This window comes from Pan troglodytes, chromosome 14, assembly GCF_028858775.2.
Source record: "Pan troglodytes isolate AG18354 chromosome 14, NHGRI_mPanTro3-v2.0_pri, whole genome shotgun sequence".
In the NCBI taxonomy this organism is placed as follows: domain Eukaryota; kingdom Metazoa; phylum Chordata; class Mammalia; order Primates; family Hominidae; genus Pan; species Pan troglodytes.
This window is the reverse complement of record NC_072412.2, coordinates 61,058,252-61,069,893: the sequence shown is the minus strand read 5'-3', so window position 1 is coordinate 61,069,893 and position 11,642 is coordinate 61,058,252. Positions and strand designations below refer to the sequence as shown.

The following is an 11,642-nucleotide window of genomic DNA, read 5'->3' as shown; positions in this document are numbered from 1 at the left end:
CTATACATAATACCTTGACAATATGTGGAGAACCAAGGAACATAATGAAGCTGGTTAGTTGCTCCTAAGTTCAGTGGACAAAGTGATGAAAGAAATAATAAACTCAGAGATTCTAACTCCCAGCTTCGAAAGCAGACACGGAGCCTCAGATCTGCTAAGATTGTCCTGAGTGAGAGTCTTATCGCTTGTAGAGAAAGAGCTGAAATTGTGGAAAAACAGACACAAGCTCTTATCATATGAGTGGCTGACTTACAATGAAAGGTGCATCCACAGCCACGTCAGGTGTCTACTGTTAAAGTGAGGATATTGATTGGAAAAGAATGGGACCCTGCAATTTGGAATAGGGATGTGTGGGAGGACCCTGATGAAGCTGGGGACACTGAGTTTGAAAACTCTGATGGACATTTTTCACCAGAAGAAACAGCTTCCCCATCCCCAGTAATGGGAACGTTCCCTCCGTTACCCATGCTGCCATCAGCCTTTCTACCTTTGTCTGAAGAGATAAACCCTGCACTAAGGCAACAGTAACGCCCTCATCTGAGGCAGTTGCCAGGCAAGATAATGTTAATTCTCCTCAGGAGCCACCCCCAAAACCCCTGTTTGCTTTTAGACCTGTAACTAGATTAAAATCCTGGTGGGCTCCTAGAGGCGAGGTTGAGAGTGTGACCCAAGAGAAGGTGTGCAACACTCAAAAATAACTGCTTGAGTTTTCTAATTTATATAAGCAGAAATCTGGAGAATAGGCATGGGAATGAATATTAAGGGTGTGGGATAATTGTGGAAGGAACATAAAGTTGGGTTAGGAATTTATTAATTTGGGTGCACTAGGTAGAGACTCTGCATTTAATCTTGCAGCTCAGGGAGTTAAAAAAGGTTCTAACAGTTTATTTGCTTGGTTAGCTGAAATAAGGATGAAAAGACAGCCCACTGTGAATGAGTTGGAAATGCCTGATCTCCCTTGGTTTAATGTAGAAGGGATCTAAAGGCTTAGGGAAATTGGGATGCTGGAGTGAATTAGTCACTTAAGACCTACTAGTCCCAGCTGAAAGGGTCCAGAGGATATACCCTTGATCAATGCCTTGCAAAATAGATTTATGAGGGTAGCATCTGCATCTTTGAAGGACCCTGTAATTGCTCTTTTCTGTACGTCAGATCTAACAGTGGAAACCACAGTCACTCAACTACAAAATTTAAATACAATGGGAATAATTGGATCCCGAGGTGGCAGGGGCCAAGTGGCATCACCCAACCATCAAAAGCAAGGTGGTCGTAGCTACAGTAATAGACAGCAGAGGCAAATGGCAATCAGAATAGTCTGAGTCGTGTAGCACTCTGGCATTAACCTAATTAATCAAAGTGTTCCTAGAAGTGAAATTGATAGGAAGCCTACTGCATTCCTATTGAATTTATATAAGCAGAAAACTTCTAGGTCAAATGGACAAAAGACTAATTTGAATTATTAAAAAAAAATCATGGCTAGTCAATAAATTTCCAGACTTGAGCCATTTTACAAACCCAGAACCCCTTAAGTGAAGGGGAAGCCGGCTCACCTTGAAGAAGGACCCCACTACACTACTGATAATTTATGCAGTGAATCTTTCTCCTATCCTTCCCCAAGGAAACCTCCAGCCTTTTATCAGAGTAACTGTGCACTGGGGAAAGGGAAATGATCAGACGTTTCGGGGACTACTGGACACTGGATCTGAGCTGACATTGATTCCAGGGGACACAAAACGTCATTGTGGTCCTCCAGTTGAAGTAGGGGCTTATGGAGGTCAGGTAATTAATGGAATTTTAGCTCAGGTCTGACTTACAGTGGGTCCAGTGGGTCGCTGTACTCATTCTATGGTCATTTCCCCAGGGCCAAAATGCATAATTGGCAGAGACATACTTAGCAGCTAGCAGAACCCCCACATTGGCTCCCTAACTGGTAGGGTAAGGGCTATTACTGGGGGAAAGGTCAAATAGAAGCCATTACATCTGCCTCTACATAGAAAATCAAAAGTAAATCAAAAACAATACCACATCCCTGGAGGGATTGCAGAGATTAGTGCCACCATCAAGGACTTGAAAGATGAAGGGGCGGTGATTCCCACCATATCCCCATTCAACTACCCCATTTGGCTTGTGCTGAAGACAGATGGATCTTGGAGAATAACAGCAGATTATTGTAAGCTTAACCAAGTGGTGACTCCAATTGTATCTGCTGTACCAGATAGTTTTATTGTTTGAGCAAATCAACAAATCTCCTGGTATCTGGTATTGACTAGGCAAATGCCTTTTTCTCCATTTCTGTCCATAAGGCCCACCAGAAGTAATTTGTGTTCAGCTGGAAAAGTCAGAAGTATACCGTTACTGTCCTACCTCAGGGGTACATCAACTCTCTGACTTTGTGTCATAAGCTTAGTAAGAGAGAGCTTGATCACTTTTCACTTCCCCAAGATTATCACACCAAGGTAATGGACCAATGTAATGGTCCAATACATTGATGATATTAGGCTGACTAGATGCAGTGAGCAAGAACTAGGAAATACATTGGACTTATTGGTGTGATATATGCATGCCACAGGATGGGAAATAAATCAGACTAAAATTCAGGGAACTTCTACCTCAGTAAAATTTCCAATGGTCCAGTGGTGCGGGATCTGTCAAGATATTTATTCTAAGGTAAAGGATAAGTTGCTGCATTTGCCCCTACTACAACCAAGAAAGAGGCACAATGCCTACTGGGCTTATTTAGATTTTGGAAGCAACACATTCCTCATTTGGGCGTGTTACTCCAGCCCATTTATCAAGTGACCCAAAAGGCTGCCAGTTTTGAGTGGGGTCCAGAACAGGAGAAGGTTCTGTAACAGACTTAGGCTGCTGTGCAAGCTGCTCTGCCACTTGGGCCATATGATACAGCAGATCCAATGGTGCTTGAGGTGTCAATGGCAGATAGGGATGCTGTTTGGAGCCTTTGGCAGGCGCCTATAGGTAAATTACAGCAGAGGCCTCCAGGATTTTGTAGCAAAGCCCTGCCATCTCCTGCAGATAAGTACTCTCCTTTTGAAAGACAGCTCTTGGCATGTTACTGGGCTTTGGTGTAAACTGAACGTTTGACTATGGGTCAACAAGTCACCATGTAACCTAACTGCCTATCATGAACTGGGTGCTTTCTGACCTATCCAGCCATAAATTGGGTTGCACACAGCGGTATTCTATCATCGAATGGAAGTGATGTATACATGATCAGCCTTGAGGAGGTCCTGAAGGTACAGGTAAGTTACATGAGGAAGTGGTTCAAATGCCCATGGTTTCTATTCCTGCCATCCTCCTTCTCTCCCCCAGCCAGCATTGATGGCCTTATGGAGAGTTCCCTATTAACAGATGACAGAGGAAGAGAAGACTTGGGCCTGGTTCACTTATGGTTCTGCATGTTATGTAGGTACCACCTGAAAGTGGACAGCTGCAGCACTGCAGCCCCTTTCTAGGATATGCCTGAAGGACAGCGCTGAAGGGACATCTTCCTCATAGGAAGAACTTCAGGTTGTGTACTTTTCATGGAAGGAGAAATGGAGAGATGTGCAATTATATACTGATTCATGGGCTGTAGCCAGTGGTTTAGCTGGATGGTCAAGGACTTGGAAAATGCAGGATTGGAAAATTGGTGACAAAGAAATTTGGGGAAGAGATAAGTGGATGGACCTTTCTGAGTGGTCAAAAACTGTGAAGATATTTGTATTCCATGTAAGTGCTCATCAATGGGTGACCTCAGCAGAGGAGTTTACTAATCAAGTGGATAGGATGACCTGTTCTGTGGACACCACTCAGCCTCTTTCCCAAGCCACCTCTGTCATCGCCCAATGGGCCCATGAACAAAGTGGCCATGGTGGCAATGATGGAGGTTTTGCATGAACTCAGCAACATGGACTTGCACTTACCAAGGCTGACCTGGCTATGGCCACTGCTGAGTGCCCAATTTGACAGCAGCAGAGACCAACACTGAGCCCTCGATGTGGCACCATTCCTCAGGGTGGGTAGCCAGCTAGCAGGTCGATTATATTGGATCTCTTCCATCATGGAAAGGACAGAGATTTGTCCTCACTGGAATAGACACTTTCTCTGTATATGGGTTTGCCTATCCTGAATGCAATGCTTCTGCCAATACTGCCATTCATGGACTCACAGAATGCCTTTTCCACCATCGTGGTACTCCACACAGCATTGCCTCTAACCAAGGCACTCACTTTACAGCTAAAAAATGGTGGCAGTGGGCTTATGCTCATGGAATTCACTGGTCTTACCATGTTCCCCATCATCCTAAAGCAGCTGGAATGATAGAATGGTGTAATGGCCTTTTGAAGTCACAATTACAATGGCAACTAGGTGACGATACTTTGCAGGCCTGGGCAAAGTTCTCCAGAAGGCCATGTATGCTCTGAATCACTGTCCCATACATGGTACTGTTTCTCCCATAGCCAGGATTCACGGGTCCAGGAATGAAGGGGTGGAAGGGCACCACTCATAATCACCCCTAGTGATACAATAACAAAATGTTTGCCCCCTGTTACCACGACGTTATGTTCTGCTGGCCTAGAGGTCTTAGTTCCAGATGGAGAAATGCTGCCACCAGGAGACACAACAATGATTCCATTAGACTGGTGTTAAGATTGCCACCTGGACACTTTGGGCTGCTCCTACTTTTAGTCAATAGGCTAAGGAGAGAGTTATAGTGTGGACAAGGCTGATTGACCCAGACTATCAAGATGAAATCAGTCTATTACTCCACAACGGAGGTAAGGAAGAGTATGGATATAGGAGATCCATTAGGTCATCTCTTAGTATTAACAAGCCCTGTGATTAAGTTCAAGGGGAAACTGCAACAGCCTAATCCAGGCCGGACTACAAATGGCCCAGACCCTTCAGTAATGAAGATTTGGATCACTCCACCAGGGAAAAAACCACGACCAGCTGAGGTGCTTGCTGAAGGCAAAGGGAATACAGAATATGTAGAAGAAGGTTGTCATCCTTACCATCTATGGCAATGTGACCAGCTGCAGAAATAAGTACAGTAATTGTCATGAGTATTTCCTCTTTTGTTAAAAACATGTTTGTGCATGTATACACTTGCACTAAGAAAATATCTTCATTTTATTTCCTTTTTCCTTTATCATGTGACATAAGATTTATTTACTTCACATCAGAATTTACGTATTGTTAACTTTATGTAACAGTATATGGGTTGGGGATTAATGTGTTTCCAGTTGTACAAAGGATAGTTGTATTATGTTAGATGTAACTACCACCTTATTATTGTCTTTATTTGAAGATTATGTATGATCTCAGGAGATGTGTATGGGTTCAAGTTGACAAAGGATGGACTTGTGATGGTTAATACTGAGTGTCAGCTTGATTGAGGGTTTCTCCCCTTTGTAGACCATATATGGTAACTTTCTCATATTGCCATGGCATTTTTACACTGTCATGGCCCTGGTGGGAGTGTCTTTTAGCATGCTAATGAATTACAATTAGCATATAATGAGCAGTGAGGACAACCAGGGGTCACTCTCATTGCCATCTTGGTTTTGGGGTTTTAGCCAGCTTCTTTACTGCAACCTGTTTTATCAGCAAGGTCCTTATGACGTGTACCTTGTGCCAACCTCCATGCTCTTCCTGTGACTTAGAATGCCTAACCTCCTGGGAATGCAGCCCAGGAGGTCTCAGCCTCATTTTACCCAGCTCCTATTCATGATGGAGTTGCTCTGGTTCAAACACCTCTGACAATTCCTGCACCCCCAATATATTGTAGAACTATTTATAATACCTAAGATATGGTAACAACCTAAATGTCAACAAATGATGAAACATTTCTTTTAAAAAGGTGGTATATATACACACTGGAATACAATTCAAACATAAAAAAAGAATAAAATCCTGTCATTCACAGAAACATGGATCAGACTGGAGGACTTATATTAAGCAAAATAGGTCAGGCACAGAAAGACAAATATGCATGTTCTCATTCATACTTGAGAGCAAAACAAAAAACAAAACAAAAAAAAAACAAAAAAAACCCACTTGTCTTTATTGGAGGTTTTTTGCATATAAATCAATTTTAATTAACCTCAAGTGACTGCTGATTTGTAGATAAAAATAAAAAAGAAGCCCTCTACATGGTCTTGGTTTTATAAATAGGATAATAATTTTTTAAATAACTGTTAATTTAGTAGCTATCAAAATCATTATTCTGCCAAAAAAAGCCTGATGCAATGAATGAAAACTTTTGTAGAACAAGTCTTTCTCTAATTAATAATTTTTTTTTTTTTTTTTTTGAGATGGAATCTCACTCTGTCGGCCAGGCTGGAGTGCAGTAGTGTGATCTCAGCTCACTGCAACCTCTGCCTCCCGGGTTCAAGCGATTCTTCTGCCTCCTGAGTAGCTGGGAATACAGGTGTGTGCCACCACACCTGGCTAATTTTTGTATGTTTAGCAGAGACATAGTTTCACCATATGGGCCAGGCTGGTCTCAAACTCCTGACCTCGTGATCTGCCCACCTCAGCCTCCCAAAGTGCTGGGATTACAGGCATGAACCACCACACCTGGCCTTCTAATGAAGATTTTTATACAAGAGATCTTAAACACTCTGCAAGGCTTTTTCCTTCCCTCCCTCCCTCCCTCCCTTCCTTCCTTCCTTCCTCCCTCCCTCCTTCCTCCCTCCCTCCTTCCTCAACTCAGAAGTGTTATCATATAAATAAAATAAATATAAGCAGTGTAATAGTATTATCTTCCACATCTCAAGGTTTAAGCCATTCTTGTAAAAATTAATGATAGAATAAGGCTTATTGTAAGAATCCAAATGTACTTATACAAGTGCTTATTTTCATACCACATCGTAATACATGTGTAGTGTCAAAAATGTTCTTCAGTCACAATCATAATTTTTATTGTAGACAAGAAGGTAATAGATTCTTCCATAGTGTCATATCAATGGCTTTTGAAAACCTAATAAACAGAGCTAGTTTCATCTCCGTGCCCTCTACTATGTTGAAGTAGAAAGATAATATGATTTACTGAAGGTATGCTAGGATGTCTTTGACTATTTTAACAACATTAGATTGTATGCAACCAACTTTGATTTTGAGCTTTTTATGTATAAATCTTTTTGGCATGAACTATTCTTTATTTCATAAATATGAAATAAGTTTTAAACATGTACTGACTAAAATGTTACCCACTCCTTCTTCAAACAAAATTATTGCTGAAAGTTTTTGTTATTCTCATTAGACTTTTTGCTTAATGGCCAAAGCAACCTTACCATTCCCCTCAGCTTGAACAAACTTTACCTTGTTTTTTTTTTTTTTTTTTTCATGCATCTAGGCTTCTAACCTCTCTTTGCTTACAGTTTTTACTTTAGAAAGCTTGTAATTGTAAATTTTTCCTGTGCCCTTTGAGATATATGTAAATCTTTCTGAAAGCCTCTTGCCAGTTTTATAGCCAAGAATGTCTTTATCAAGGACCGTGGAGCCATTCTTTTGAAATGCAATCTTCATAGAAAATAGTATTCCTATATCTTTGTTTCTGTGGGAGGGAAGAAACCCTAAGTACAGTGAGTGCCTTGCTCCGTGTTCTAAAACCACCTCGTGTTATGAAGATAAGCAAAATATCTGCACATCTGACGTAACAGTCACTTCTTGAATTGACTTTTGTAGAGGAGAATTTCTTCCTGAAGATGTGTCTATGGTAATGACTGGGAAAGGTGCTTTAGCTTTGATTCTGGATGCATGCAGCAGTATAGTCTGTGATTTTTGGCTGTGAACAGCATAGTGGTATCAGTAATCTCCGCAGTGGTTGGCTACATTTTTTAGGGGAAGCTATGGTGAAAATTGTCAGGCCTCTGAGCCCAAGCCAAGCCATCGCATCCCCTGTGACTTGCACGTATACGCCCAGATGGCCTGAAGTAACTGGAGAATCACAAAAGAAGTGAATATGCCCTGCCCCACCTTAACTGATGACATTCCACCACAAAAGAAGTGTAAATGGCTGGTCCTTGCCTTAAGTGATGACATTACCTTGTGAAAGTCCTTTTCTTGGCTCATCCTGGCTCAAAAAGCACCCCCACGGAGCACCTTGTGACCCCCACTGCTGCCCGCCAGAGAACAACCCCCCTTTGACTGTAATTTTCCTTTACCTACCCAAATCCTATAAAACGGCCCCACCCCTATCTCCCTTTGCTGACTCTCTTTTCGGACTCAGCCCACCTGCACCCAGGTGATTAAAAGCTTTATTGCTCACACAAAGCCTGTTTGGTGGTCTCTTCACATGGACGTGCATGAAATTTGGTGCCGTGACTCAGATCGGCGGGGGGGGGGGGGGCCTCCCTTGGGAGATCAATCCCCTGTCCTCCTGTTCTTTGCTCCATGAGAAAGATCCACCTGCGACCTCAGGTCCTCAGACCGACCAGCCCAAGGAACATCTCACCAATTTTAAATCAGGTAAGCGGCCTCTTCTTACTCTCTTCTCCAACCTCTCTCACTGTCCCTCAACCACTTTCTCCTTTCCACTCTTCAATCTCTCCCTTCTCTTAATTTCAATTCCTTTCATTTTCTGGGAGAGACAAAGGAGACACGTTTTATCCGTGGACCCAAAACTCCGGCGCCGGTCACAGACTGGGAAGGCAGACTTCCCTTTAATCATTGCAAGGACACCTCTCTGATTATTCATCCACGTTTCAAAGGTGTCAGACCACGCAGGGACGCCTGCCGTGGTCCTTCACCCTTAGCGACAAGTCCTGCTTTTCTGGGAAAGGGGCAAGTACCCCAACCCCTTCTCTCCTTGTCTCTACCCCTTCTCTGCTTTTCTGGGGGAGGGGCAAGTACCCCTCAACCCCTTCTCCTTCACCCTTAGTGGCAAGTCCCGCTTTTCTGGGGGAGGGGCAAGTACCCCTCAACCCCTTCTCCTTCACTCTTAGTGGCAAATCCCGCTTTTCTAGAGGAGGGGGCAAGTACCCCAACCTCATATCTCTGTGCTCCCTTATTTCCATGCCCCGACCCCTTATTTCCATGCCCCGACCCCTTATTTCCTTGCCCCGACCCCTTATTTCCTTGCCCCGACCCCTTATTTCCATGCCCCAACCCCTTATTTCCATGCCCCAACCCCTTATTTCTATGTCCCAACCTCTTATCTCTGTGCCCCAACCCCTTTTCCCACTTTTCTGGAAGGTAAGAACCCCCGAACCCCTTCCCTCCATTTCTCTACTCTCTCTTTTCTCTAGGCTTGCTTCCTTCACTATAGGCAACTTTCCACCCTCCGTTCCTCCTTCTACTCCCTTGGCCTGTGTTCTCAAAAACCTAAAACCTCTTCAACTCACACCTGACCTAAAACCTAAATGCCTTATTTTCTTCTGCAATGCCACTTGACCCCAATACAAACTCGACAGTAGTTCCAACTGGCCAGAAAATGGCACTTTGGATTTTTCCATCCTGCAAGATCTAAATAATTCTTGGCATAAAATAGGCAAACGGTCTGAGGTGCCTGACGTCCAGGCATTCTTTTACACATCAGTCCCTTCCAAGTCTCTGTGCCCAGTGCAACTCATCCCAAATCTTCCTTCTTTCCCTCCCACCTGTCCCCTCAGTACCAACCCCAAGCATTGCTGAGTCTTTCTAATCTTCCTTTTCTGCAGACCCATCTGACCTCTCCCTTCTTCCCCAGGCTGCTCCTTGCCAGGCTGAGCTAGGTCCCAATTCTTCCTCAGCCTCTGCTCCTCCACCCTATAATCTTTTTATCACCTCCCCTCCTCACACCTGGTCCGGCTTACAGTTTTGTTCCGTGACTAGCCCTCCCCCACCTGCCCAGCAATTTACTCTTTAAAAAGTGACTGGAGCTAAAGGCATAGTCAAGGTTAATGCTCCTGTTTCTTTATCCCAAATCAGGTAGCGTTTAGGCTCTTTTTCATCAAATATAAAAATCCAGCCCAGTTCATGACTTGTTTGGCAGCAACCCTGAGACACTTTACAGCCCTAGACCCTAAAACATCAAATGGCCGTCTTATTCTCAAAATACATTTTATTACCCAATCTGCTCCCGACATTAAATGAAACTCCAAAAATTAAATTCCGGCCCTCAAACCCCACAACAGGATTTAATTAACCTCACCTTCAAGATGTAAAATAATAGAAAATAGTTGCAACTCCTTGCCTCCAATGTGAGACAAACCCCAGCCACATCTCCAGCACACAAGAACTTCCAAACGCCTGAACCGCAGCAGCCAGGCGTTCCTCCAGAACCTCCTCCCACAGGAGCTTGCTACATGTGCCAGAAATCTGGCCACTGGGCCAAGGAATGCCCTCAGCCCGGGATTCCCCCTAAGCCGCGTCCCATCTGTGTGGGACCCCACTGAAAATCGGACTGTTCAACTCACCTGGCAGCCACTCCCAGAGCCCCTGGAACTCTCGCCCAAGCCTCTCTGACTGACTCCTTCCCAGGTCTTCTCGGCTTAGCGGCTGAAGACTGACACTGCCGGATCACCTCGGAAGCCCCCTAGACCGTCACGGACGCCGAGCTTCAGGTAACTCTCACAGCGGAAGGTAAGCCCGTCCCCTTCTTAATCAATACGGAGGCTACCCACTCCACATTACCTTCTTTTCAAGGGCCTGTTTCCCTTGCCTCCATAACTGTTGTGGGTATTGACGGCCAGGCTTCTAAACCTCTTAAAACTCCCCAACTCTGGTTCCAACTTAGACAATACTCTTTTAAGCACTCCTTTTTAGTTATCCCCACCTGCCCAATTCCCTTATTAGGCTGAGACACTTTAACTAAATTATCTGCTTCCCTGACTATTCCTGGACTACAGCTGTATCTCATTGCCGCCCTTCTTCCCAATCCAAAGCCTCCTTTGCGTCCTCCTCTTGTATCCCCCACCTTAACCCACAAGTATAAGATACCTCTACTCCCTCCTTGGGGACCGATCACGCACCCCTTACCATCTCATTAAAACCTAATCACCCTTACCCAGCTCAACGCCAATATCCCATCCCGCAGCATGCTTTAAAAAGATTAAAGCCCGTTATCACTCGCCTGGAACAGCATAGCCTTTTAAAGCCTATAAACTCTCCTTACAATTCCCCCATTTTACCTGTCCTAAAACCAGACAAGCCTTACAAGTTAGTTCAGGACCTGCACCTTATCAACCAAATTGTTTTGCCTATCCACCCTGTGGTGCCCAACCCGTACACTCTTTTGTCCTCAATACCTTCCTCCACAACTCACTATTCCCTGCTTGATCTTAAAGATGCTTTTTTCACTATTCCCCTGCACCCCTTGTCCCAGCCTCTCTTTGCTTTCACTTGGACTGACCCTGACACCCATCAAGCTCAGCAAATTACCTAGGCTGTACTGCTGCAAAGCTTCACAGACAGCCCCTATTACTTCAATCAAGCCCAAATTTCTTCCTCATCTGTTACCTATCTCAGCATAATTCTCATAAAAACACACGTGCTCTCCCTGCCAATCGTGTCTGACTGATCTCTCAAACCCAAGCACCTTCTACAAAACAACTCCTTTCCTTCCTAGGCATGGTTAGCGCAGTCAGAATTCTTACAGGAGCCCAGACAACACCCTGTAGCCTTTCTGTCCAAACAACTTGACCTTACTGTTTTAG

General features: G+C 44.1%; 1 long non-coding RNA gene across 5 annotated transcripts in view; it reads left to right on the top strand.

The window, feature by feature from the left end:
• The first annotated feature begins 8,253 nt into the window (after nt 1-8,253).
• LOC104001852 (uncharacterized) overlaps nt 8,254-11,642 on the top strand; it is a 47,478-nt gene continuing 44,089 nt past the window's right edge. For 3 of the 5 annotated variants that reach the window (XR_008538821.2, XR_008538825.2, XR_008538822.2), the window contains exons 1-2: nt 8,254-8,475; nt 10,468-10,569. This is a non-coding gene — a long non-coding RNA (uncharacterized LOC104001852). The remainder of the gene's footprint in view (nt 8,476-10,467; nt 10,570-11,642) is intronic. The other 2 variants (XR_008538823.2, XR_008538824.2) reach the window with 1 other exon arrangement.